This window comes from Corapipo altera, unplaced genomic scaffold (assembly GCF_003945725.1).
Source record: "Corapipo altera isolate COAL_440 unplaced genomic scaffold, ASM394572v1 131867, whole genome shotgun sequence".
NCBI classification, from domain to species: domain Eukaryota; kingdom Metazoa; phylum Chordata; class Aves; order Passeriformes; family Pipridae; genus Corapipo; species Corapipo altera.
This window is the reverse complement of record NW_020885434.1, coordinates 1-5,002: the sequence shown is the minus strand read 5'-3', so window position 1 is coordinate 5,002 and position 5,002 is coordinate 1. Positions and strand designations below refer to the sequence as shown.

At 55.1% G+C, this 5,002-nt stretch overlaps 1 pseudogene; it reads right to left on the bottom strand.

The window, feature by feature from the left end:
• Window positions 1-341: 341 nt before the first annotated feature.
• Window positions 342-4,681, bottom strand: LOC113940502 (annotated as a pseudogene).
• Window positions 4,682-5,002: the final 321 nt, after the last annotated feature.

The following is a 5,002-nucleotide window of genomic DNA, read 5'->3' as shown; positions in this document are numbered from 1 at the left end:
GAGATGCATGTAAGTTGAACAATCAGCTTACAGGCCACACGAATCACATCAGCCTGGACACAGGAGCCAGAGGCGTCACTGCCTGTTTGGATGGAAAACTCACTTCCCAACCCGTCCTCCAAAAAACCTTCACCCTGACAAGCTGAACCCATCCCAGGCCTTCATGCTAAGGCAGGAGCAGAGACTCCAGAGAAGGGTTGCTGAGGATCACCCCTAGGAGAAGCTGGCACTCACCCCCCTCAGCTGCATCAATGAAGAGCACGACGCCATCTGAGATGCGAAGAGCCCCCAGAAGCCACCCCTGCTTGTGCCACCATCCTGCCTCCCCCCCCAGCCTCACCTCAGACCTGCAGGTTGGAGAAGCTCTGCACAGGGATGGTGATCCTGCAGGAGCAACCAGGCCATTGGGAAGAGCGTGGGATCCTGCTGCCCCCTAGCTACACCTGCCTGAGGCTGGGGCAGTGGGGTCTGGAGGATGGTCTCCAACCCAGCTGGACACCCCAGAGGGACCACAAGGACGTGGAGCCCCTGCTGTGCCGTCACCTGCTCTCCTCGATCTCCAGCAACTTGCGGTATGTGGCGATCTCCATGTCCAGGGCCAGTTTGATGTTGAGTAGGTTCTGGTAGTCCTGCAGATGCTGGGCCATCTCCTCCTTGAGGCTCTGGAGAGCCTCTCCAGCCTCTCCAGCCTCTCCAGCCATGCAACTGTGTCCTGATAGTCGGCCGTCTCCAGGGTGTAGTGCTTCTCCAGCTCCTACAGCTGCCTCTCTAGGGACTCCTTCTGGGGGGCCACAAGTGGTCGTGACACTCTCCATGGCCACCTTCTCCCAGGAGCTGGGGGCTCATCCCAGTGCCCATCTCCCACCCCAGGGGAGCTGCCATTCTCCAGCACTGGGTGGTGTCCCACTGGGGTTCCAGGGAACCCCATGGTGGTGGCAGCTCCCCAAGGCCCTGTCCCCCTCTTGCACCCCATGGCCATCACCTACCAAGCCCCTCAGAGCCTCCAGGTCACAGGTGAGGGCCTGCAGCTGGTGCCGGTACTCGTCGGCCTCCTGCTTGACCGCGTGCAGGGCCTCGTTTTGCCAGGCGACCGCGTCCCTCAGGTCTGCAAACTGGGACAGGGACACGTGCCACGGGATGGGTCCATGCAGCAGGGATGTGTCCCGGTGGCACACGGTCTGGGGGCACAGCTCTACTGTGCTCCACAGGAGGGACATAGCCCTGGGAACATGGAGAAACATCCCTGACACAGGTGGGAACAGCAGAGATCCAAAACCCCCTCACCACCCCCCAAACCCAGGTGAGCAACCCCAGCCCTGAGGAATCATAGAATCATAGAATCAGACGGGTTGGAAAGGACCTCTGAGATCATCAAGTCCAACCCTTGATCCACTACCGCTGCTGTTGCTAGACCATGGCATTAAGTGCCACGTCCAGCCTCATCTTAAAAACCTCCAGGAATGGAGAATCTACCACTTCCCTGGGCAGCCCATTCCAATGGCTGATTACCCTCTCTGTAAAGAATTTCTTCCTAATATCTAACCTAAACCTCCCCTGGCGCAGCTTAAGGCCATGCCCTCTTGTCCTACTGCTGATTGCTTGGGAGAAGAGACCAACCCCCACCTGCCTACAACCTCCTCTCAGGTAGTTGTAGAGAGTGATGAGGTCTCCTCTGAGCCTTCTCTTCTCAAGGCTAAACAACCCCAGCTCCCTCAGCTTCTCCTCATAGGACTTGTGTTCAAGTCCCTTCACCAGCCTCATTGCCCTTCTCTGGACCTGCTCCAGCACCTCAACATCTTTTCTGAACTGAGGGGCCCAGAACTGGACACAGTACTCCAGGTGTGGCCTCACCAGTGTTGAGTACAGGGGCAGAATCACTTCCCAGGTCCTGCTGACCACACTGTTCCTGATACAGGCCAGGATGCCATTGGCCTTCTTGGCCACCTGGGCACACTGCTGGCTCATGTTCAGCCTCCTGTCAGTCAGCACTCCCAGGTCCCTTTCTGCCTGGCTGCTCTCCGGCCACTCTGGTCCCAGCTTGTAGCGATGCAGTGGGTTGTTGTGGCCAAAGTGCAGGACCCAGCACTTGGTCTGGTTGAACCTCATCCCGTTGGAACCAGTCCAACTCTCCAGCCTATCCAGGTCCCTCTGCAGAGCCCTCCTGCCTTCCAGAAGGTCAACACTCCCTCCCAGTTTGGTGTCGTCTGAGAATTTGCTAATGATGGACTCAATCCCCTCATCTAAATCATCGATAAAGATATTAAACAGAACTGGGCCCAACACTGATCCCTGGGGACACCACTGGTGACCAGATCCCAGCTGGATGCAGCCCCGTTCACCAGCACTCTCTGGGCCCGGCCCTCCAGCCAGTTCCTAACCCAGCACAGAGTGCCCCTGTCCAAGCCAAGGGCTGCCGGTTTTTTCAGGAGTATATTATGGGAGACAGTGTCCAAGGCTTTGCTGAAGTCCAGATAGACTACATCCACAGCCTTCCCCTCATCCACCAGGCGGGTCACCTGATCACAGAAGGAGATCAGATTGGTCAGACAGGAGCTGCCCCTCCTAAACCCATGCTGGCTGGGTCTGATCCCTTGTCCATCCTGTAGGTACTGTGTGATTGCACCCAGGATGATCTGCTCCATAACCTTGCCAGGCACTGAGGTCAGACTGACAGGTCTGTAGTTTCCTGGGTCCTCCTTCTGGTCCTTTTTGTGGATTGGTGTGACATTTGCCAACTTCCAATCATCTGGGACCTCCCCAGTGAACCAGGACTGTTGGTAAATGATGGAGAGCGGCTTGGCAAGCTCTTCCGCCAGGACTGTTGGTAAATGATGGAGAGCGGCTTGGCAAGCTCTTCCACCAGCTCCCTCATCACCCTTGGGTGGATCTCATCTGGTCCCATAGACTTGTGAGGATCCAAGTGGCTCAGCAGGTCGCTGATTGTTTCCTCCTTGATTACGGGGGTACTGTTCAGCTTCATATTCCTATCTACAAGCTCCAGAAGCCAGCTGTCCTCAGAGAGACCTGTTTTACCGTTGAAGACTGAGGTAAAGAAGGTGTTAAATACCTCAGCCTTTTCCTCATCTTTAATAACTATGTTCCCCTCCATGTCCACTAAAGAATGGAGGTTTTCCTTGTCCCTCTTTTTGCTACTGATGTATCTATAGAAAGACTTTTTATTTTCCTTAACAGGAGTGGCAAGATTGAGTTCAAATCTTACCTTCGTCTCTCTGATTTTCTTTCTACATGACCTAACTAAATTCCTGAACTCTTCCTGAGTAGACAGTCCTTTTTTCCATAATTGGTAGGCTTTCTTTTTCATCCTAATTTCCCTCAAGATCTCCCTGTTCAGCCAGGCTGGTTGTCTTCCCTGCCGGCTGGGGAACTGGGACTTTCGGCGGACTGGGACAGCCTGCTCTTGTGCATTTAAGATTTCCTTCTTGAAGTATGTCCTTCCCTCCTGGACTCCTTTGTTTTCAAGGGCTGTTTCCCATGGTACCCTCTGAACCAGTCTCTTGAACAGGCTGAAATCTGCCCTCCAGAAGTCCAGCGTAGAGGTTTTATTGATGGCCCTTCTTGCATCCCTGAGTATTGAGAATTCTATTATTTCATGGTCACTGTTCCCCAGATGGCCTCTGACCACCACATCTCCCACCAGCCCCTCTCTGTTTGTGAACAGCAGGTCTAGCAGGGCCCCATCCCTGATAGGCTCATTTACCAGCTGGAGCAGGAAATTGTCCTCTATACACTCTGGGAATCTCCTAGACTGCCTCTTCTCTGCCATGTGGAGTTCCCAGCAGACATCTGGCAGGTTAAAGTCACCCACAAGAACAAGGGCTGGCAATTTTGAGACATTTGCCAGCTGCTTGTAGAAAAATTCATCATCCTCATCATCCTGGTTAGGTGGTCTGTAACAGACTTCCACCAGGATGTCAGCCTTGTTGGCCTTCCCCCTGATTTTGATCCACAGGCACTCAACCTTATTGTTACTGACTTCAAGTTCTAAAGAGTCAAGAGACTCTCTAACATATAGAGCCACCCCTCCACCTCTCCTACCTTGCCTGTCCCTTCTGAAGAGCTTGTAGCCATCCATGGCGGCACTCCAGTTATGCGAGTCATCCCACCACGTTTCTGTGACGGCAACTACATCATAGCTTTCCTGCTGCACGATGACTTCCAGCTACTCTTGTTTGTTGCCCATGCTGCGTGCATTGATGTACATGCACTTCAGGTGGGCTGCTGATTTTGTTCTTAACTCGGGCTTTCTGTCCTTAGGCTGATCACTGAAGATGACACTGCAGGTGGGGACAGCCAGGCCACTCCTCCATGGGGCCACTAGCTCACTCTGCACCTTGGATTTGTACCGCTGCTCTGTCTCCTGGGTGTTGCTGGCAGCCACGGCCTCGTACTGGCTGCGGATGTCACGCAGGGTGGCTGTCAGGTCTGGTTTGCTGGCATTCACCTCCACGTGCACCCACTGCCGGGACAGCTGCTCCTGCAGCCCTTGCAGTTCCTGGGGGGGACAGAGGGGCCAGCACAGCCCCCCCGAGCCCCAGGATGCCCCAGCCCCCCATGGCAGGGTTACCTCCTCCTGGACCTTGTGCAGGAAGGTGATCTCATCCTGCAGGGTCCCCACGCGCCGCTCCAGGTCCAGACGAGCCAAGGTGGTGTTGTCCACATCCTGTCACCGTTGGGGGACATGAGGAACAGTCCCAGGCTGGCACCCTGGGTCTGCTCCCTCCTGAGCTGTCTGGCCATGCCCATTCCTGCCCTCTGCTGCCCAACCCTGCCTGTCTCTGCCCATTGTAACATATCCTGGTCCCTCACTACCTGCTCCTGCCCATCCCTGCTCCATTTCTGCCCCATCTCTGTTCCATTTCTGCCCTATCCCTGTTCCATCCCTGCCCTGTTCCTGCCTCTTTCTGCCCATCATAACACATCCCAGTCTCTCACTACCTGCTCCTGCCCATCCCCACCCCTTTTCTGTCCATCCCTGCCCGTC